Here is a 25,131-nt window from a genome sequence, read left to right as displayed (position 1 = left end):
ATATGTTCATTTCCTATGCAGTGACTACATAGGTTAGTTCAAACATCTGGTGCTTGCATCTACAATTATATTAGTGGTAGCACTGTTTAGTTTGTGCTTGAAGAAAACTGTTACTTATTGTTGTTGATATCACACAATGATTGACAAATATTTGACATCCCAGGCGTAAATACAAACCAGCAGATCAAATATCCCTAAGTAAAGACGCGCAGTATATGAGCAACCACAGACGTGAATTCAGAAGACACACAGTGAAAATATCACACAGCATTTAAGCATCTTATAATTATGACCATACCACTAATTCATGTATTTTAGGTGTATTTTTTATCATTTCTTATACTTTTAATATCCTTGGATAAAATTTGGAAATTCAATAACAAAATAGATATGCAAAATATACTGATAATTTGATGAATAGATTTGTAAATTTAATATATTCACAAATAATGTTTCATCTATAAAACCAATTGAAAAGCATTAAGAGATCTGGGGAGAGGGGAATCTCTGAGTTTCCTATAGAAGAAGAGCTTAAAATGGTGTTATTTAATAAAAGAGGGGGGAAATTAGGAGAGAGTAGAGGTTAATAGAATTTTAAGAAAAAGGATGTGTTCAAAAGAAGCCAAATAAGGTAAGAATTCAGCTACAGTTGGAAGTTTTATGTCACTGCTGATGTTACTTACGATGATGTTGTTGTAAATGTATTTCAAAAAGTGGGCATAACTAACAAACACTGGAAAAAAACAAAAGCACGGCCCTTGCTCTCAAGGAGTTCCATTCATCTGGGATAAATTCTCCTCTCTTGATAACAATGATCAAGCTGGTATGTGGTTAGTCATATCTATTAAAATAATTAGTGCCTTTAGAAATAGGAGACATTTATGTCTAGTTTATTTATAGACAGGAAAAAAATTGGATGAAAACAGCTTAGAGAAAATAGTACAATATATTCGGAAACCCTTACTTACGTAGACAAAATTGTGTTCACTGCTATGGAAGAGAATTAAAGTAAAACATTTGGCCAAGTTTCTTATCTTTTGCTAAGAGTTAAGTATGCACTGGCAAATGTCCACTATTCTCCCAATAGATTCAGAGCTAGCAAAATGTTTCAGTATTCATTTAAAAATGCTTTTCATTATATAAATATAATATGAAATAGATGAAGATTGTTCTAAGATGTAAAAAAAACTTAGCAGTTGTGTCAATAATGAAAATACTATTTTTTTCAGTTTTTTAAACTTTTTTTATTGAGTTATAGTCATTTTACAATGTTGTGTCAAATTCCAGTGTAGAGTACAATTTTTCAGTTATACATGAACATACATATATTCATTGTCACTTTTTTTTTCACTGTGAGCTACCACAAGATCTTGTATATATTTCCCTGTGCTATACCATATAATCTTGTTTATCTATTCTACATATGCCTGTCAGTATCTACAAATTTTGAAATCCCAGTCTATCCCTCCACCCATTGCCCTGGCAACATCAAGTTTGTACTCTATGTGTATGAGTCTGTTTCTGCTTTGTATTTATGTTTTTGTTTTTGTTTTTGTTTTTGTTTTTGTTTAGATTCCACATATGAGTGATCTTGTATGGTATTTTTCTTTCTCTTTCTGGCTTACTTCACTTAGAATGACATTCTCCAGGAACATCCATGTTGCTGCAAATGGCATTATGTTGTCGGTTTTTATGGCTGAGTAGTATTCCATTGTATAAATATACCACCTCTTTATCCAGTCATCTGTTGAAGGACATTTAGGCTGTTTTCATGTCTTGGCTATTGTAAATAATGCTGCTATGAACATTGGGATACAGGTGTTATCCTGAAGTAGGGTTCCTTCGTTCCTTCTGGATATATGCTCAGGAGCCGGATTCCTGGGTCATATGGTAAGTCTATTCCTAGTCTTTTGAGGAATCTCCATACTGTTTTCCACAGTGGCTGCACCAAACTGCATTCCCACCAGCAGAGAAGTAGGGTTCCATTTTCTCCACAGCCTCTCCAGCATTTGTCATTTGTGGACTTTTGAATGATGGCCATTCTGACTGGTGTAAGGTGATAAAAACATTATTTTTTAAAGCAGAAATTGATCTCAAATCAGTGCATGACTCTTTGTACCAGAAATATTTCTGTATGGGAAATACAGTTTGATAGTTTTTATATCCTAGAACTTAATAATTATTTTAAGCTTGGTACATTTTTGTCTCTCTCATTACATTTACATAATTTTATTCTTTTTTAATTCAAGTATAGTCAGTTATAATGTGTCAATTTCTCGTGTACAGCACAATGTCCCAGTCATGCATATACATACATATATTCATTGTCCTATTCTTTTTCATTAAGGGTTATTGCAAGATATTGAAGAGAGTTCCTTGTGCTATACAGAAGAATTTTTTAATCTATTTTGCATATAGTGGCTAACATTTGCAAATCTCAAACTCCCAAATTTATCTGTTCTCACCCCCTTTCCCCAGTAACTATAAGATTGTTTACTATGTTTGCGAAACTGTTTCTCTTTTGTAGATGAGTTCATAGTGGCCTTTTTCTTTCTTTCTTTCTTTCTTTCTTTTAAGATTCCACATATGAGTGATATTTTATGGTATTTTTCTTTCTCTTTCTGGCTTACTTCACTTAGAATGACGTTATCTAGGTCCATCCATATTGCTGCAAATGGCATTATTTTATTCTTGCTTGTGGCTGAGTAGTATTCCATTGCATAAATATATCATAGCTTTTTTATCCAGTCATCTGTTGGTGGACATTTAGGTTGCTTCCATGTCTTGGCTACTGTATATGGTACTGCTATGAAAATTGGGTTGCATGTATCTTTTCAATTAGAGTTTCTTCCAGATATATACCCAGGAGTGGGATTGCTGGATCATATGGTAAGTCTATTTTTAGTTTTTTGAGGACTCTCCACACTGTTTTCCATAATGGCTGTACCAAACTACATTCCACCAGCAGTGTAGGAGGGTTCCCTTTTCTCCACTGTCTTGAGCATTTATTGTTCATGGACTTTTGAATGATGGCCATTCTGACGGGTGTGAGGTGATACCTCATTATATAAAGTTTTATATCTCTGTGTGGTTCTATGTATATAGATTTGTTTAGGCATATTCAGCATTCCTCCATAGTTAATACACAAATACTTCATGTTTATTTTTAGAATGAGATATATTATAGATTGCCTGGTTATTTAAGACTTTCATAACATAGTTGCCTAAACTGGTGGTTACATCCACTAATAAAATGCATAGTTCTACATGTTTACTCCTAATGTAGAGTTAGAATAAATAAGACAACTGACACCACCTTTAATCATCCAGGAGATGTACAGATAATAATGATTGAGATAATGTATTGATCACAATCTCTAGAACCAGAACCAATAGGATATATAAATACACACAAAGAGATTTATCATAAAAAATTGGCTCATGTGATTCTGGAAGATGGCAAGACTCAAGATATACAGGGTGAGGTGGCAAGCAGGAGACCCAGGAGAGCCAATCGTATATAGTTCTAGTACAAATGTCAGCAAGCTCAAAACCCAGAAAGAGCTGATATTTTCAAGAAAAAAAATTGGTGTACCAGTCCAAGAGGTCAAGCTGGAGGAGTTCCTTCTTACTTATAAGTGGGTCATCTTTTTGTCCTACTCACACCTTCAACTGATTGGATGAGGTCCACCCACATTAGAGAGGGCTATCCACTTTACTCAGTCTTCCAATTCAAATGTTAATCTAGTTCTTGAACATCCTCAAGCACGCCTCCAGAATAGTGTTTAACCAAATGTCTGGGCACCCAATGACCCAGTCTAGTAGATACATAAAATTGACCATCACTTATATTCTCATTATTGTTTTTGAAGTAGCATATGTCACTGTAGAAATAAATAAAACTGTAAATAATTTTTTTATCTCTGATTAGTATTATATTCCCAAACCACATGCTGCTTGTGACTTTGATAAGTAAATGACACACCCTGCTAAAAAGTAATTATAATGATGCTATTAGAATTATTTAAAATTATTGTCATGAAAATGACAGCAATATTTTTTTAATTACCATTGTTTGTATGTAGCAAAAGAAATAGATTTGTTTTATACTATTTATTCCAGAAGGAAGATATAAGACTCTAAAGATAGAATTTATTAGGGGGATGATTTTAACACACTGTAAGCAACTACCATTTAAAAACTAGATATGAAAACAACAGATTTATACTGTATAGCACAGGGAACTATATTCAATATCTTATAGTAATTTATTGCAAAAAATAATATGAAAATGAATATATATATGTTCTTACATGACACAAGCATCATGCTGTACACCAGAAACTGACACATTGTAAACTGACTATACTTCAATAAAAATATATTTTAAAATAAATAAATAAATAAATAAATAAATAAATAAATAAATAAATAAAAATTAGATATGAGCAACAACGGGATACACTTATCCATAACTGGAGAACCCTAATCATGGGGCTTAAATGGGAGACCACACAACAATGACTGTTCATGGAATCGATTCCAGGGCCAGGTAGGATGCTGTTCTAGAACACAAGATCACTGTTTAGTTCTCCAACAACTGTAAGTTGAATTTTGAAAGAGATATTTCTAGTATAAGGTTTCAAGTTTATAAAAACAAATCCTAGTTTGTAGATGAGAAAGCAAATCAAATATTAAGTAAATTATTTTTAAGATTACAAAACTGGGATTTGGTGTGCTGTTACAAAGGCAACAGTGGCAATGCCCAGTTTCCTGAGTGTTCTCATGTGGCAGTGTCTCTCTGAAGCACTTTACATACGCTGGCTCAACCAAACTTTGCAACATTTCTTTGATGTGTGGATTATTAGCCCCCTTTTAAAATGGATAAATCAAGTTTCACAGAAATTATGTAAATTATCTAGTCACAAATTCACTTGGGTAAAACTTATTTGTGACTCAGTATTATCTTATATGAAATTGGACAAAGCTCTTACCAATTCTAGGAGAAAATTGTTTTATAATCAGTGTATTCTAGAGTTTTAAAGAACATCATGCATCATTTTGTGCAGATCCTTACAGATTATCCATCAATAGTCTTTAGAGTTTCATTAACCTCTTTGAAAATTTTTGAGCAATATTCTATTATGTGTGCATCTGTGCTTCTCTGAAGAGAGATTACATGTATTTTAGTAGACTTATTCTAAAGGCCTATCACTTACACAATATCACTGAATTCTGTTAGAATATGTTTATTTAAAACATAGGACCAAAGAGACTGGGATACTAAATACAATTCATGGCATCCTGTATTGGACATTGAAACAGAAAAAAAAAAGGCAATAGAGGAGAAATTAGTGGAAAAATTGTAGAAATCTGTATAAAGTCAGTACAATACTTTATGATGTACAAATGTTAATTTATTTTTTCTTTCAATTTTTCTATTTGTTTGTGTTTTGGGGGGAGATAATTAGGTTTGTTTGTTTATTTGTTTATTTATTTATTTTGATGGAGGTACTGGGGATTGAATCAGGACCTCCTGCTTGCTAGGCATGCACATTACCACTGAACTATATCCCCCCTACAAATGTTAATTTCTTAATTTTGTAAGTATACTATAGTTATGTAAGATGTTAATATAAGAGGATATGGAGTGAAGGGTATATGAAAATTCTCTTCATTATCTTTGCCAATTTCTTTTAATCTGAAATTATTCCAAAGAGAAAACACAAAATATAGAACCAGAAATTGAACCCACATCTATTGGTTTGCTCCTATATTCTACCTGCCAAGCCAAGCTGAATTTATTAAAATATATAACATGAATGAATATATTAAAAATAGGTGCCTATTTTTAGCTTAACTCTGAGTGTATTAAGAAAACCTCAGAAGTGCTGTTCTTATTGGGAGAAATGGTCATGGGGGTAATAAAACACATTGTTTGGTTAGAGCCTAAATCTCCTGACATTTTCAAACCAAATTAAGATCTTTCCACAAATACTACTGAATAATATAAAAGAAAATCTGCAGAAAATCTCTTTGATAAATTCTATTTCAGTGCCTCTTTTCCCTTTTATATCACATATTTTTTAATGATGCTAGCTTGTTCTTTGTATGTCATGAAAAAACACATTGTTTATATTACCTAAATAATATATGCCATAACCTTATAAATAAATGTAGTTTAATTCTTATGATTCTTATTTGGTAGATACTGGAATTGGCTTATCCAGAGAACATGATCTGGTAGTAACTAAAGGCATGAGTAGAATGTCTGGCTTTCATTTGGAGCCCATAGATAATAACCCTGCCTGTGCTGATTAAATCAATAAAAACATATTTTTGAAGCACAGATATTTAGTAAAATGAGACAGTGTCCTATTGAAAAAGAAAGATACATAAATTGAACAATATACATTGTAAGGAAACTGGAGAATCAGTAATAAAAGATCTGAAAACATAATTAATATTGTGTATTAATTAATTCAAACTCCTATAAACATTACTTGATACCATGGAAATTTGAACTTTTTAGTCATACTGTTTTTAGTTATTTAAAACCTTTCAGAAAAGAGCCAAAACAATTTTAGATATAGAAAATTTAGGGCTAATTATATACCCACAGAAGTTAAGCAATGTTTCTCCCCAACATTTTTTATGGGAAAAAAACCCGACATGAAAAGCCTATTATCTTTATGTGTAAAAGTACTTTTTCTTTGTTCCTAAATTTAATATGAGCATCAAGAAGTTAGGTTATGTCAACCTATGAAGTGAGTAATGTTTTACTGGCACACATCTTTATCCTTTGCTGTAAGATTCACAGCTGTTCTTCCAATCTGCATTCAGCAATAATTTCAGACCATTTTTCAGACAGAGAAAGAAGTCATTTGGATAAAGATAATATCTAAATCTGCAATCTTGAAATGTAAAGAAATGATGTACTTTTCCTATTAATTAAACAAAAGTGGGTACAGTTACTGCCTTTACATATGACTAAAAATAAAAATATTTAAAAGTTTTCATAAAAAAGAAAAAAGACGTATTTTTTATGTTAGAGCTTTGTCAGTATCTGTTAGGGACACATTTAGGCATTTCTGTCATTTCTTCTATTTTATTCTTTCATTTTGTCTCTGGCATCCTATGTAACTGGTCTAGCTTTACCTTTTACCTGACATTCTTAACTCCATGAACTATACTTGCAATGAATATTTTTAAAAGCTGTTGTTGTTGTCTGCATAGCTGGCTTAGATACCCAACACTTAATGGTATCCCAGAATATGAAAAGAGATCTTCTGGCCTATCTTCAGATTTCTAGGCAAGACAGTACCTAACTGGTTTAGGACAGATGGTTATTTTATTTCTCCAATAATCTTTGTTTTCACATTTTTGATTATTATGAACTGCCAAGAATAGTCATCTTTCACGACCAAAACAAATTCTAGCATAACATAATTAAAAATTCAAGAACCATTCTGGACTGTCTCAATAGCATTTGAAAACAGTTATTTTCCATTATCCATGGTTGTTAATTACAGTTTTGATCAGAACTTTTTAAAGGATAGTTATCCTTCATTTAACTTTGACTTTTTAGTCACAAGAAAACTGTTTGCATTGTTCAAGTTATTTATAGTTCAAGTTACTATATACAAAGTTACCCATAGTTCAAGTTACTATAATAACTGAATTAGGGAATAGGAATTAGCTTAATAATCACCAAAAGACAAAACTAAGAATCTTGGTTTCTATTATGTAATTTGAACATATAAAAATCCATAAAGAACTAAAAAGTTAAATTTTTATGGGCCTAGGTATTCAATTTCCTGTTGATATTTTTAAACCAATATTCAGAATTTAGAATCCCCACTTGCCTCTTGATAACTATTCAAGTAGTTCTCATTTCAAAGCATTTTAGATGTCAATAAGGATTTTAAAAAATAATTGACATCCTCAATTAGGGAGCCCTATTAGGACCAGTTACATTTGATCTATATGTAAATGGATAAAAAATTTTTGTCAGTGTTTATACATGAATATTTCTGAGTGCCTTCTAAATATAAATGAGCATTTGTGTTTACCTTCTATGTAGTAATTAGTATCTGCAAATCTTGAACCCCCAATATATCTCTCCACACAGCTGCCCCCCACTGGTAACCATAAGTTTGTTTTCTATGTCTGTGAGTCTGTTTCTGTTTTGTACATAAGTCCATTTGTGTCATTTTTTTTAGATTCCACATATAAGTGATATAATACGGTATTTTTCTTTCTCTTTCTAGCTTACTTCACTTAGTATGACAGTTTCCTATATTTAATATCTTGTAATAGCCGATAGTGAAAAATATGAAAGGGAATATACACACACACACACACACACACACACACACACACATATATATATATATATATATATATATATATATAACTGACTCACTATGCTGTATACCAGAAATTTACACATTTTAAACTGACTATACTTCAATTAAATATATATGTATATAAAAGCAAAAAAAGACCAAAAAAGCAGCATTTGTATGCTCCACTGAAAATATAATGGTTAAAGCCCAAACCATATGCTTAAAGATTTTACAGTGTAATAAAGAGGATTAATCAAATATGCATAACTAATTATAAGTGAGTAAGCAGTACAAAATAAGGAATATTTTACAAAAAATGCCATAAGGGCTTAAAAGAAAGAAATTGCATGTGGTCGTGTGTGGGAATAGAAACAGAAAGGGATCAAATGAAGATGATCTTGAGATTCAGATTGTGTAAGGTGGATACAAATTTTACAAACAATGGTTAGAAGAAGAGTGTTTTAGGAAAACAGAAAAGAAAGGGTAAAGACTGGTTACAGCAATACTTAAGTTGTGTTAGGTGGGGAATTTCAGGTAGGTGTGAGGAAGTTATTGTGGTTGTATTTGTTGGAAATAATCAAAGCTTTGACAAGATAAGTGCAAGAAGATGACAAGAGGATACAGATGGCACAGATACTACAAAAGGAGGATATTTCTAACTTCAAGAAAAAATAGAGGAGAGGAAAAACATTTTGTTCAAATTTTGCTAGCAGAATATACTGCAAATCACATTGCTTTCAATACACACTTATGAATTCCAAATACATGACTTCAATCTAAACATTTTTCTTGGTCTTGGAAACAATTAGACATCTTCACCTGAATATTTCACAGATACTACACACTAAATATGGTCAAAGCTTAACTTCACTACCCTCTCTCTATACCTCAGTTCTACTTCTCTGTTTACTTTTTGGGTTAATAGCTTTAAAACCTATCCAGTTTTTGAAGCCAGAAACCTGGATATAATCGTTTATTTATCCATGTGTTTCCACCTTTGTCATTCCACCATTCTCCGATTTCTAGGAAAATGTAGAACAGCCTGCTAAACCTCTCAGCCCTGTACCCACTACTCTGTTCTTCCTATTACTTAGTTCAAGTCTCATTTTTCTTCATTTGAACTGTAGCAACAGCTATCTGTCTGGTCTACCTCAGTCTCACATTTCTCCAATCAATTCTCCCACTGCCCTGAAAGATTTGGAAATGCAGGTTGTGTCAAGAATCTTGCTTATTAAAGATCCACTGATAGCTCCTTATTGTTTTCAAGGTAAGTAAAAACTTTAAACATGTTACTTAAGATTCTTCCTGATATGATCTTTGCTCTCACCACTTGCCTACATACACACTGTACTTTGTCCATCCAAAACAAATTGTGGGTCACTAAATGCCAAACATTTTGGTAAAACCAAAGTGGCAGGCAGCAGATCAGTGGTTGTCAGAAACCAGGGGTGGGGAAGAGACTGAAAACAAGGTGCATGAGGAAACTCTTTGAGGTGACAGCTATGCTTATAAATGATTTTGTCAGAGGTTATATACCTGAACATTTGTATAATTTATCAAATTATATACTCAATGTTGCTGAATTTTATTGTACTTATTTATACCTCCAGAAAACTGGTAATAAAATGTCAATACAATGTATAACTGAAACTCAAAAATCAGTATAAAGAAGGAAAGAAATCTATATTAAAATAATACGCATTGCTACATGTAAATTCTCAGGCGTATTTCTTTCAGAAGACATGAATGACTCTACAGATATTCAAAATTACCCCTGGAGGGCAGTAACACCTGCTCTTAGCTCTACTGTTATAAATCATTTAGTACTTTGCAGTATGATGAATTTGAGAAAAATTAAACTGTTCTGAATGTGAGTGAGAAGGCAGACAGGGAAATGATAATGGCCTGAACTACATTAAAAGTTCTGGAGATGGAGAAAAAAATCTTACTCAGAACGTAAAACCCATAAACTATAACATCTTTGGTATCAGGTGTACATTACTAAATCTGTTCTCTATAAAGCAAGGATAACATGTTTCTAAATGCATTTACCATTGTAACATAGTCACTAAGCAGACATAACACTGCAGGCAGATACTAATGCACTGCAGGTTCTGTAACTGATGTTTTTTAATTTACTAATTTCATGAACTCATGTTTAATGTATATATATACAAGTATATACATGTCACCAACATATACATACATATATATATATATGTATATGTATATACACACAGGTATATACATCACCAAAAGACATAAATTAATGTCACATATATACATACATATGTATGTATATATATATATATCACAAGACAAGAGCAAGTCATGGTCTCCAACACAGGTAACTTATATATTTGCTAAAAAGTTTAACTTTTCAGATGGAAAAGTTTGTCTTCATTGTCAGCTTCAGTGTCATTAATTTAGTATATTATTTCATTTGTATCAACATTTCACTGACAGGAAAGCAGGATCCAGTGAGTTTAACTGAAAGTCATAAGGCAGTAAATGCAGGTTTGAAAAACAAATCTTTTGACTACCAGCTCCATCTTTCCCTCTATCATGAAATCCACCCTGGCCATTTGACAGCTTTAGTTAAACGTTATACTCAGAAGAGATTCTTTAAATTTGCCTAAACTTGTCAGAACACCTACTATTTGCCTCTCTCATTTTGAAATACATTTAGCTCAAGAAACACCCGAAGATGAAATTTGTCTTTAACGGACTTTGAAATAAGAATTGCATTTTTTGATAGGGAAAATAATTGATTAATTCAGGTTTATAGGGGTTTATTTTTGAACATTCTGAGGAGAAAAAAATGAATAATGAGTTTAGATACAACTTTCTTTCCATAATCATTTCTTGTGATAGTTATCTTGTAGTGTGTGGCTTTTGTTGGGTGCAAGACATTTTTGAAGACCGATATGGTATTATGAGATCATATTGGTATCATTGTGTGTCTGAATTTAGACAAATTGAGAACACAGTTTGGTTTCATCATAGATTACAGCCCTGACTTTCTAGATTATTCTAGTAAAACATTTAAAAATAAATGCTTTATATAGATTTTCTGAGATAAATCTATTTTAGCATATTAAGACTAAAAGCATCAGAGATTTTATGTTTTATTCCTAATTTTATTATAAAGCCCTAAAAGACAACTAGAAATATATGTTAGCAATCTATCAAAATTTGAGATTTTGCATTGGTTTGGCATAATCCTGTTACCAAAACATAAAAACAGGGGAGGGAGGTACTATCTCTGTTACAGTATCTTCTTCACAGTTGTTTCTTCTCTTTGCAATTTTATCTCTATCCAATTTGTCTGAATACTTTAATCTTCCTATATGTTTGAGTTAATAACCTTAAAATTTCCATCTACTCTAATCTGGTAGATTCTCTGACAATATTGCTTTTAACATCCCCTTAATCCAAAACATTTTAGTGGCTTCCTAATCTTAACTGTTTAAATCAAATCTCCTTTTGCTGACTTGCAAAGCCACAAATGTGCATTGCGCTCTTACTTAAAGTATTTTATTTTAATTCCTCCAAAAGATACCACATGCCTGGATATGGTCAGTGTCATTACTATTGCATAAATAGTTTACCACTTTTGTTTCAGTTCTAGACGTTGATTCCTTCACTCATTTGGTCTTCCCTGAAATCCCTTCAACTAGGAGGAATACTCCAAATAGTGCTTTTTCCCTCATATACTTTATTTATTTATTTTTTAAATTGAAGTATAGTCAGTTTACAATGTTGTGTCAATTTCTAGTGTACAGCATAATAGTTCAGTCATACATATACATATATTCATTTTCATAATAGGTTACTACAAGATATTGAATATAGTTCCTTGTGCTATACAGTATAAAATTATTGTTTATCTATTTTATATATAATAGTGTGTATCTGTAAATCTCAAACTCCCAATTTATCCCTGCCCACTGCCTTCCCTCTCTGGTAACCATAGGTTTATTTTCTATGTCTGTGAGTCTGTTTTGTAAATAAGCTCATTGTCTTTTCTTTTAGATTTCACATATAAGTGATATCATATGGTATTTTTCTTTTTCTTTCTGGCTTACTTCACTTAGAATGACAATCTCCAGGCCTATCCACGTTGTTGCAAATGGCATTATTTCATTCTTTTTTATGGCTGAGTAGTATTACATCATATAAATATACCACAACTTCTTTATCCAGTCATCTGTCAGTGGACATTTAGGTTGTCTCCATGTCTTGGGTATTGTAAACAGTGCTGCTATGAACATCGGGGTGCGTGTATCTTTTCAAATTAAAGTTCCTTCTGGATATATGCCTAGGAGTGGGATTGATGGATTCATATGGTAAATCTATTTTTAGTTTTTTGAGGAATCTTCTTATTGTTTTCCATAACAGCTATACCAAACTACATAAATAAATCCTCCATCCACTTGCTTAGAGTTGTGTCATTCATCACTATTTTTAATGCTTCCTAACACTTTGACTTCACAATCACTATACCTTGCATCTTCAGTAGGAGGAATGCTGATAAAGAATGCAGTGTCTCACTGTTAGCCAGGGTCATTGCAAGTACAGTCTTGGTTTAGTTATACCTGGGAATCCATCCAGTTAATCCAATGTAGTTTGTAGTGTTAACCTGTCTCATTTACTGAGTTCTTCTAAAAGAGAGATGTATTCACGTGCCTGTTACCCCTCTTTCTTTTCTTTTATTTTTCCCAAAATCCCTGCTTCTTTTATCTAATTACTTATGTACCTTCTTCTCATGAAAGATTAAACCCAGTTAAATATTTCAGCAACTATTACCTATTCTAACATTATCCAGATTATATCATAAATATTTTATTTCTGTCATTTGTCATTTGACAAGTGTTACCTTTTATTTTAAAAAATAATTAGGGAGTATTTACTTTTTCTTCTAAACTATACTATAAGATACTTCCAGTCAAAGACTTCAGCTCATCCTCCACAGCTTAATAAATGCTTAAACATTTAGACTTGATTTTACTTATACTTCAATTTAAAATTGGTAGTTCAGTTATGAATTTTGGCAAATATGTATACCTTGTCACTTGTTCTTGCATTATATACTGCCTTAGAGTCAGAGTCTCAAAAATAAGGATAATTTCTTAAAATCCTCCTATACTACCCTAAAGAACAGTGCTATGCATGTATTTGATACTTTTAAAAAATCCTTGGTAGTTGACTGAGAGAATTAGGTATAAATTATCTGACTGGAAATGAGATCCTCAGTAGAATATTCAATTAAGCTTGGTGCCAGGAGGTTGAACTTAATTTTTGGGTTATTAATTTGAGATGGACCTGTGTGGATGAATAATGTTTCCATTTCTAAAATGCTTATTAATTGGTTTGAGTCTGAGAACATTAAATTAAGTATATTATTGGAAACATTTATCTGCCCACCTACATGTGGGCATCCCTAGAATCACAACAGACTTGGATGGACCATGTGAAAACAGTCTTAGTATTACTGAATCTCGCTCTATCATTCTCCGTGGTGCTATAACATGTCTTTACTCCTTCATCACATTCCCTAGGGCATTTATTCCTTACTCTTTTTATTCTTCTCAAATATCCTACTTTGTCTCTAACTCTTTCATATGACTTTGCTTCTAATTTCACAAAAACAAAGGAATCTGTCAGTTATTAACACTCTTATGTTAGACATGTTTGCATTTAACTTCATCTGTATGTTCAACCACCCAATATCTACCCAAGTCAGAGAAAATAATATTTGAACTTATATCAAAGAAAGAATATAATTTCATCTTTAAGACTTCAGTTTTTTTGCTTTCATGGCAAAATATGTCACTGCTGACCATTTTCTCCTTTTTCAAACATTTTTTCACCCTTAGTTTCTGAGATAATTTTCTCTTTCCATGTACATTACACACCTCTGGCCACCAATTCTCTGATGCTTTCTTTTTATTTTTGGTGGAGGAGGTCTTTAGGTCTGGCCACCTACCCTTAATCTCTCTGTGAATTCATCTTTTGTTATGCATCTATAAGAATTAACATTCTGAAGGATTCTATATTTTAAATCCTTCTTATAACGCTATATTCTTCCTGGGACTTGGTCTATATCCAGGGAGTAACTAGTCTATATGTATAATAGTCAAATAAATTCCATGTCACTTGCAAACACTAATTGATTGGTACATTTTCTTTATTTTATTTACCTTAAAAGTCAATACATGATCAAAACTTTAAATATCTGTGCTATTGAGTCCTAAGTATCTAATATCTACTTTAGCAGTTTAGACATTCATTATATCTTGTTTGAAATTTTCATTAATTTTTTCATCATACTCCTTACTTCTCTTATCTCATCTCCTTCAATCTAGTCTTACTGTGCCATGAATGTAGTGGTTCTTATATCCAGCTATGGTCTTGTTCTCTCCTCCGTTTTTCAGTTGCTCCCTTTTGCCTTCAGACAGAAATCACTGAATGCTGTTTAAAATCTGATCCTACTTGCCTCATCAGCTGAATCTCCTAAGTCTTCACAGTCTATACATGTAGACCCCAGTTACATTTTGCTCTCTCGTGCTCGGTGTTTTTGCTGAAATGCTCTCCATTCTCTTAGATGAAGCTGTTCCTGAGACTCCCTGACTATCCTTTCTCCTGTATTCCACATTCTTAGTTTTTAAAGTAAAAAAAATTGTGATGTTATAAGATTATAGTATTATAATGCACCTTATGTTCATATGTCTTTTTCTTTCACAAAATGTATCAAATCCAAGACTTACCTCTTTTAATCCATAAGTATGAAATAATACTATAAATGATACTGCATATAGTGACAGTTTAAATGTAAAAATACTAAAAGTATAATATTATTATGAAGAATGGTCTCCATATTCTTTTAGTTCTAAAAATGAATCCACTTAAATGCTCAAAATATTTGAAACTCAAGCACAATAGAAGAAATTAGCCTGAGCTAAGAAACAGCAAATTTGGATTAGTTCTATCTTGCCCTACTAATTTACTGTGTGACTTCTAGAAAATCACTCATCCTTTCTCAACCTCAGTTCCCTCCTCTGGAAAATGATGGATATATATTAAATGCCAAGAAAAATTATTTTATTTTTTCATTTAAAATTAGAGCATGTCTGTGCACAATTATCATGTTTAAGCAAAATGTTCATTTATAACAAAGCTTAAAACATATTCTTAATGGCTCTCAATTTTAACACTTCCAAGATAATATTTTTTATTCCATGAGAATTATGGAGTTTTAAAAGAAAAAAATAACTTCTCTTTGGATTTACATCTGATTCTATCCCAGTTTTTTTTTATAGAAATACAAAAGCATGAAATGACAGACTCCTTGGATGATATATATTCCATTTTAGAACAAAGAAAATGTTCAGGACTGCATTTATTTTATACAGCTGTGCAAAGGTCAAAATATTCAGAATTATCTTTAATATTTTTCTATCCTGATGTCATCTCTTTTCATATGTCATGCAGTTGTCTACCCATGAAGTTTTATAATCCAGTCAACTTAGTCTGATAAAGGACTCACATGTATTAATCATCTAGATTCCATTTGATCACCTTTTTGTATTTTGTGTGTTCTTCACATTTAAATAAATGTGAGTCATGAGTCAAATGACAGAATAAAAAAGATGACAGAATAACAAAAGACGTATAAACTGATTTTTTACTGGATTTAAGTAATAATTATTTTGTCACATATTTTTGTTACAATATTTTTCTAGTAATCACTGCAATAATATCACACAGTAGTAGTAGTTAGAGCCACACAGTGTTTTTTTTAAAACTATAATACCTGATGAAATCATTTAAATGGTTTTGCCTAAAATACTTAAAACTATATTAACAGTATTTTACCTAGCTTTACCCTCTGTTACTCAACACTGTTAGTTTGCCTACTTTAAGAAATAACCAAGGTAAATATTTATCTCAACTAAAAATAGCAAATGATGTAGGTTGTGCTGATATAAAAATAAAAATTTTCAGAAGGATAAATGAGACAGAACTGTCAACAACAGACCTTTATTAAGGATTCCTCTGTAGGTGGTCTAGACCAGGCTCTGAATACAAACATGGAAACACAGCCTGTCACATACATACCGTCAGTCTAATATCAGTTAGAAACACACAGTATTTTTTAAAAACTGTAATACCTGATGAAATCATTTAAATAGTATAACTGTCTGAATCAATTAAATAGATACTATCTGAGAAGTTACAGTCCACAATAGAGTCTTTAGATAAAAATTAGGAAAAGAAAGTATATTCTGACATATACCCATGTCATTCATATAATAATCATGTTACGTCTTTTCAGGCTTGAGGAGAAGTATGTCAATGAGATGAGAAGAGGGAAAATAGCAATAATATTCACAGATCTAAACAGGAGAACATATCAAGTCGTCCCAGATAACTTTAGGAAGCATTCATGGCAGAAAAGATGCATAGGGACTTTTTAACTACAGAGATGATAATAATGTCCCAGATACCTGGAACACACTATGGTGTGCCCAATAAAAAATAATTTATAGAATGATTTGTTGACTGACTGAAGCAAGTGAAACATAAAGATTTCATGATTATGTTACTGTTTCAGAGAGCATTTTAATAATTTCTTTTTTAAAAATCATACTCTTAAAACTTAGTGTAATTATTAAGGGAGTTGAACACCTTCCTGGGAAGATTCCTGAATCACAGCAGAGTAGAAATGGCATGGCAAGAGTAGAAATTGAAGTGAGGTGCAGAAAAGATGAAAAGAGTCTGTTTCTGTGTTTACATTCAAGCTTCCTTAGGGAAAGATCATAGCATTTATATGTTCGGTGCCTAGTGTACTGCTTGCTCACTGTTGGCTATTAATTTAAAAATTGTTGCTCTAAGAGTACAAGAATGACTAATAGCCTCAGTATTATCTGGATTCTGAATAACTTCGTAGGGATCTTGAAAACTGGGATTGTGAAAGTGGAATTTACATATGTTTTGTTTTGCAGTCAGTATTGGTTCCAGTAAACTGAATGTATCTGAGTGGTATTCAGAGGAAAAACTTGTGAGTTATTAGCCATCATGTCTCCCAGAAGCAACAATTTTCAATGTTTTTAATTGTTTTTCTTTATGGTACTCATTTATATATTTCTCGGTAACTTGCTTATATGTAAATCATTTATCTGTTAAGAGTAGTTATTAGATAATGACACTTATCACCATGGAAAGTCAGAATTATGTTCTTTTATAATCATTACTTTTATTATAATATTTCAGACCTATTTTCAATGATTACATCTTACTGAAATATTACAGACAGTTCTATAGTGCTATATACACACTACTTCTTAGGTTTAATTACTCATTTTTTGGTTTGATAATATTTTTCTGTTTCAAAATATATATTTTCTCTAGTACATTTAAATGAATGAGATGATCTATAAATTACTTTATCCCCCACCCCTTTGCAATAGCTCTCCTGGACCTTATTTCTTAATGATTTTTCTCTAGCCTGCTACACAGTTGCTATTCTGTAATCTGTCTTTACCATTATCTTGCAAAATCTTTTAAGCATTTTTTTTTCTGTTGGATTCCCCGTTTCCTGATTCCCTTGACTTCCTCTTTCTTGATTTATTCTCTTGTTTTGGTAAGGCACATTCTTGCAGTAGTTTCTAAGGGATGAGTGTATGCATGGTGAAATTTATGAGCGCTTTCATGTGATAGAATGTCTTTGACAATCCTCAGTTTTGATTGGCCAGATATGGAGTTCTGCAGAGGAAGTCTTTTCCATTAAATTTTCAGGCATTGCTTCATGGTCCTCAAGTTTCAATTCTGTCTGTTTTAGAAAATTGATATTTTAAAGCCTTATCTTCTCTTTATAATACACTGTTTTTATCCTTCATCTCAGGAAGTATTTAGGATCTCCCCTTAGGCACAAATGTTCTGCAACTTCACAATAATGACTGTTGGCATAGTTCTTTTCATACATTTTACTGGATACTAGGTGCACCCTTTGAGTATGAAAAATTCACATGCTTTAATTTTGTGTTGTGTACCTGAACTGTTTCATTAAAAAATTCTTTGTCTTCATTTCCTCTGTTCTCTATTCCTGGCAATTTTATTATTTGATTATTGGGTTTCCTAGATACTCCTCTAAGTTTTTTTCTTGTTATCTCCCATTCTATCTCTTTCTCTCTGTGTTCTTTCTGATAGATCTCCTCCATTTTACATTTTATCAAGGTTTTTATTTCTGCAGTTGCATTTTAACTTTAAAGGCGTAATTGTATTCTCTCAGACTGAAGATTATTTTCATTTCATGGTTGCAATATCTTACTGAAGCTATTTGATGACATTGATTTTGGTTTTTAGCGTTTTCTTCTGTTCCCAGTATTGTCTTCATCATAAATTCTTTATGCTGCCTTCACAATTTTTTGTTTGTTCTGTCCTCTTTCTTGTGATTTAACTATCATTTTATTTTTTTTAAATAAAACATTTAAAACCTGACAACACAGCCACTGTTTGTATGTAGAATGATTTCCTGTGCTTCAGTAAAGGGTGGAGTGGTCTGGCTTTAGTAGGTCTTTCTTTTTGACTACTGTTTCTTCAGAGAAGATACAGCAATCGACTGCCTGGCAGCGAGGGGAATGGATAAGTCTGGCTGCTAACTTTCTTAATGCCAAGTGGAAAAAGGAAGCTGAAATTGTGCCAGTTAGTAGGTATAGGTATATCTAAAAATTAAGGAATCAATCAAGTTAATACATAATGTGTCCTATTTATGCATGTTTTAATCATTTTTCTCTTTATTTGATGTTACATTAAAAGGACCAGCCAATCAGTGGTGCAGATCACAAGGATAAGCAAATGCTGCAGAATTTATCTAGGAAAAATACAGGTAGGGTTTTAACCCACTAGACCTATCTGTATGTGACCTCAGTAACTTTTACAGAACAATAGCTTCTCTATAAGGGTGAAGTTTTTTGTTTGTTTGCTTGTTTGTTTGTTTTACTATATTAACTATAGAATTTGAATGTTATTAGCAATGATCTTCAAATATATTTGACCATGCTCCCTCTCCCACTAGTGTGTGTGTGTATGCGTTTGTGTGTGAGAGAGATAATATAGGAGATATATATGACATGAGATACATATATATGAACTGGATTAATTACAAGATATACAAATAAACAAGAAAATATGGATATATTTCAAAACTTTGAAAACAATGAGGAGATTATTTACAGAGTTGAGGGTGAGATTCAGGGAATCAACAAATATTATTGATGTAAGTAAGCAGCACCAGAAAATGGTATCACTCCATTCTCTGAAGGGATCAGGGAATGAACTAGGGCTCCTAATGCCAAGGAGAGAGCAGAAACCTTGGAAAATAATCTATCCAATAGCATCTTTAACTGCAGAGAAAAGCAGACACTTCCATGATCCTGGTGTTCAAGCAAAGAAAATAGGAGCTGGGAGAGAAATACCTTAATTTTGCGCTCATCTTCTGATCTCCACCTGGTCTCTCCCACATTGGCTAACCCCAATCAAAATCCAAAGGGCAATGAACCCAGGTGATTATGCCCTTAGAGCACAGACTACAGCAGGACATAAAAGGGTAGAAAATGGATCTTGGGGAACAAGGACAGAGTGACCAATTTAATAGAATCTTTAAAATTATGTATAAATACAAGTTCCACTATGTTCTTCACACACCAAGGAAAACTTCCTACTCTAAACACCCCACTTTGGTGAACACTGTTTTATAACCCAAGAAGCAAAGCTGAAAATGGAAGTGAGCTGAGGTCATTGCGAGAAATCTCCTTCCATCCCAAGCTTTTCCCAGTGAGAAGTACTTTTTATATACTTTAATGTGAATCACCAGTGATTTACTAAATGTAATGAATCACCAGGGATTTTACTAGTGTATACATTCTGATTCAATAAATCTGGAGTGGTGACTGAGATTCTGCATCCCTCTCCAACTTCCAGTTGATGCCAAAGCTTCAGGTCAGAGGACTACATGTTGAATAGCAACTTTCAATAGGACTGAGAATACGGGACATCAATTACCCACCTTATCTATTACTGTCAAATGTCTTTAGCCCTGGCAAAAAGTTCAAGCCTGGCAAATCTGCAGGTCTCCCTTGTGAAATAAGAAGTTTAACCAGATAATCTCCAGTAGTCTATAACACTAAAAAGTATGAGTCTGTAAAGTTTACAGGGTTTTTTTTTTGCACTTTATGCTTTAAATCACAAATTAGTAATGACTTTCCCACTGTGTATTATTTTAAAATAATTCAAGGCACAAGTTAACAAGGAATAGGACAATTTCAGGGAAAGAATTGAAAGCTAGACCTCATATCCAAGAATAAATACAACATGAAGGGTGGGAAAAATATATGTTATTTTCTTGTCATATATTTGCCATATTAAGATTGCATATAATTAATAGTTCTCTTGCTCTTTTGAATATTCATACATATTTTAGAGAGATGAACTTACTAATGCAGTATGTACATAACAAAAATATTGTTTGTCTAAAGAATTATTGACATAGAAATATCAACATGTCCATAATTATAGTTATGGTTATGGTTAAAATCTGATGAGGTTTCACTTAAACCACAATGTGCATTTATTATATTATTCTAAGTAGGTCTGTACGTGAATAAGTCTAAATCCGCTTGTTTACTGATGCCTTCACCTCCCTCTTCCAGCACTGTGAGCCTTTAGAGTCCCAGAATAGCATAAAACACAGGTACACCCACGTCTAACTTGAAGTATCTTTGGCTATTTTATTGATGTCTTACATGACCTCATGAAGGACTCAGGAAAAAGGAAGAATTATGGAAACTATTCATCCGTTGTACTATTTCATTACATCTTCCTCTTTGTGTCTTTTGTTTCATAACCATAGAATTCACATCCTATACTATATGACAAGGACTTTTTAAGCGAAAATGGAAAGACTATGTCTGGTGATAGGAATTTTGTCCCCAACTTTGTCTTATAGACCAATATTATCTTCTTGGATTTTGTGACTTTTTAAAACTCACAATATTTGCCTCTGCCCACGAAAGGTTTCTGTTGAATCAGATATTTTCTCTGTGTTTCACCAAAGGCTTTACATGGGTGTTCCCCATATACATCCTCAATAGATAATCAAAATAAAACATTTAGAGTCATGCTTTGGTATATTGCTTCTAGGAACCCCTGCGGATAGCAAAATCCATGTATGCTCAAGCCCCTTGTACAAAATAATGTACAATCTTACCTGTGGATTCTGAGGGATGACTATATATAGATTCTACTCAAGAATTTGGGGAAAGGTAAAAATATGAATTAAACAAAGAGGTAGTGGAGGTTATCCAGAGTGAATTTCGTTATTGCTGAGGAAATCCAGGGTGATTAAAAGTAAAATCCTAACACTTTTTCTAGAAAATCAGATAATAGACATGTTTAGCTTCAGCAGTCCAGAGAGCACTTCCAATTCTGATCAAAGCCCCTGGGCTTTGATGATATTGATTTTGTTTTTTAAAGTTTTCTTTCATTCCCCTACCCATTTCATCCCCAACATTTTTCTCCTTAATGTCCTCATTTGTAATATCAGAAGATTAAGTGAGAAACTATGAGTCCTCCCTTCTCTGAAATGTAAATAAGAGTTTTATAAATCTCCAAATTTATGCTTCTCTTATTTGTCAGTTAAAATAAAACAATAAAACACCATACTCAAAAGAAAGGAAGACATTTAAAAATGACCACACTTGTATCTAACCTGATCTCCTTAATCACTCCTTTCCCTCACCCAAATATCTACTGACTTGCAATTTTAGTTTCTCTTCTTTTATTTTCCTCAGAGCTATTTTATATATGTTTTATATATATATATATATATATTTTTTTTTTTCCTCCTGCAGTAAGGTTTAAAAATACAGGTGTAAATTAATCCACCACTGAAGCACTTTTTTAAATTTCTCATTACAGTATTTCAAATCATTGTTAATTTGCGTGGAGAATAGGCTACATTTCAGAATATCGTTTTGCTGTTAGCAATAAATGAAAGGCACATACTATGTATTCTGAACTTGAAGAATATGTCTCTGAGCCAAATTGAATCTTAAAATTATGTGTTGTCTTCTGTATCTGCCTTTTAGAGATAAATCATGGTTAGGAGAAATGACTTGTTCAAAGTAACAGAGTTTGTTAATAATCATTTCTAGACTAGGACTCAGGTATCTTTTTTTTTTAATAGAAGTCCTGGGGATTGAACCTGAGATCTCTTGCATGCAATGTATGCATGCTACCACTGAGCTCCATCCTCTCCCCCTGGACCCAGATAACTTGACTCACTACTCACTTCCCTCTTCTGAGAGCACCCCTCAATAAATCATCTGTTCAAGAATCCCTGCCTCTGACTCTAGTCTTAAGTAACCTGTGTCTCACACTGTAACATGTGACATCAATCCACTGCTGGAGAAACATGAAGGCTTTGATGCATTAGGAGTGACTCCAGCAACAACAAAACCTAAATTGACTAGATTGAATTAACTCATCTACATTAATGGTGTGACAGAAGACATGTGTCCATTTCTAGATGCCAGCTTTACCTATTTCATTCTCTACTCTTCTTTTATATATGATCACTGGCATTCAATAGAAAGTTATGAAAAAACTCGAAAGCAAGAGATTAATAATAATAATAATAATAATAATAATAATAATAATAATAATATTAGACTCAGAGATAACATAAATATTGGAGCTAGAATGCAGGAACTGTAAAATAACCATTACCAACATATTACAGTTTTATAGTAAAAGTTGGACAATGTGCATTAGATGAAGCATTTGAACAGAAAGATGGAAAGCACTAATGAGGGTCATATAAAAATTCTAGGAAAAAAACACACTTGAGAGATGAAGAATGATAAATCATTAGGAAAAGTTAACCTGAAGATAGGTAAGTAGAAATTACACTGAGATACCAAAGAGAAAAAAAGTGTAAAAGAAACAGAACAGAGCATCTAAGCGTTAGGAAACAATATGAAGCAGCGTAACGTTTGTGTAATTTGAGCTCCAGAAAGACAATCAATCAATCATTTAACCAATACAGATCTAAGATGAAGGAACTCCAGGCAAGATAAAAATAAAATAAAATAATGCAAATTCTGTGCACTGAACGTTGGTGCTGAGATGTTCTATTCTCAGCATTTTTGTCAGTCTCCTTAGAAACTGAACTCTACATTATGTCTGTGGCGGTCTTGAGTGAGAGAAAGTTCCCCACTTTTCTCCAAATGGTAGCAGACCTCTTAAGTCTAAAAGGTTTTTCTACCCCTTGCTTAGAGGCCAAAAGGTTCACTTCTACCTGCCCCCCTCCAGAAGCAGTGGCTTTTTTGGGGGACCCTGAGGACCACAATATTTCCTTCTCTTTCCCCAGCAGTTGAAGGTTTTTTTCTGATAAAAAAAAAAAACAGTCCCTAGAGATGGGTAGTATTTTTTTCTGGTCTCTAGTAACAATCATTAACCTCTCATAAACCCATGCCACCAAGGGATTCTCTCTAGTCTCCTGTCCCCTCAACCCCCCACAAGTCTCTCTTATGAACACCCAGAGAACATTTATAAGAAAGAGTTTGCAAGTGACTGTGAACTTCCCTTGTGTTTGAAAGGTTATAGTTTCTCTTCTAAACTGACATTTTAGTCCAATCTCAGCCTTTATGGTTTACTGACATTTTAGCTGAATTCTTCTTACCTGCTTCTGTGGTAGCCACCTCTTCACCGCCAAATGTGAGATAGTGTACTGGTTTTCATCTCCTCTCGGAGAAGCTTGTCACCATTTCGAATTCAGTTAACCCAGTTGAGTTGAAACCTTGGTTCTCTAATGGACACAAAAAATTTTATTATTTTTGTACATTTACTTGTAGGGTAAATATATTTCTTGTGGCCTTCTACATCTTAAATGAAAGCAGAATTCACAATATGTTCTTTAAATAATAAAATAGGCTTATTCCCAAGGATACTAGGATTGGACATCCTTCAGCATCTGATCTTCTTCCATGCCATTTTGGGAAAGGAGTTTTTCTTACACATTCCTACTCAGGTTCCCTCTTCTCTCTTTGGTCTATAGGGAAGTGATTAGGACAATGTGTATTAGGCCTATCTAACATTTATTGACTTTATCTTCCCTTGGAATATAAGAAGTTGAAATTGTATGAGTGTGTGTGTGTGTGTGTGTTTGAATTAGAACAGGAAAAATAATTGTTGGAGAAGGATTGTGTACTTTTGGGAAATTGGACTATTGTCATTTTAAATGACAAAGAAGAAAGTAACACTTAGGGTTTCAAACAGCAGGGTTTGAAAGTGGAAGGAGAACAGTAATGATATTGTAGCAATCTGAATCTTTAAATCCCTATCTTGGGATCTGGGAAACTCACTTAATTTCTATATCACAACATCTATACCTGAATAATTTTCAGGGTTTGTATAATAATCACAGAGGCTAATATTCCAGTCTTACTTATTTTTTTTCTCATCTGTGCTTAGAATACTTCTAACGAAATACTAAGTGCTCTAAAACTGTCAGCACTGGTTGAAAAACATTAAGAAATCTATTTTAAACAAGTGAAAAATATGTTTTTAAAACAATTTTTTATGTTTAATTATAAATGCTTTTATAAATTGCTGAAGATTTTAAAATAATTTATTGGAATAAAATTCACTATGTAGGAAAACTCCTTGCTGATCACATTTGCATTTAGGATCAAATAAGAAATATAAAATAAAATTAAAA

General features: G+C 32.7%; 1 long non-coding RNA gene across 4 annotated transcripts in view; it reads right to left on the bottom strand.

Annotated features, from left to right (window-relative positions):
• LOC140699150 (uncharacterized) overlaps window positions 1-24,215 on the bottom strand; it is a 174,506-nt gene extending 150,291 nt beyond the window's left edge. For all 4 annotated transcript variants that reach the window (XR_012077153.1, XR_012077155.1, XR_012077152.1 and 1 more), the window contains exon 1: window positions 24,094-24,215. This is a non-coding gene — a long non-coding RNA (uncharacterized lncRNA). The remainder of the gene's footprint in view (window positions 1-24,093) is intronic.
• Between the last annotated feature and the right edge of the window lie 916 nt (window positions 24,216-25,131).

The sequence above is a fragment of the Vicugna pacos genome, chromosome 11, assembly GCF_048564905.1.
Source record: "Vicugna pacos chromosome 11, VicPac4, whole genome shotgun sequence".
NCBI classification, from domain to species: Eukaryota; Metazoa; Chordata; class Mammalia; order Artiodactyla; family Camelidae; genus Vicugna; species Vicugna pacos.
Note: the sequence above shows the minus strand (reverse complement) of the source record. Positions and strands in the feature narration are given on the sequence as shown.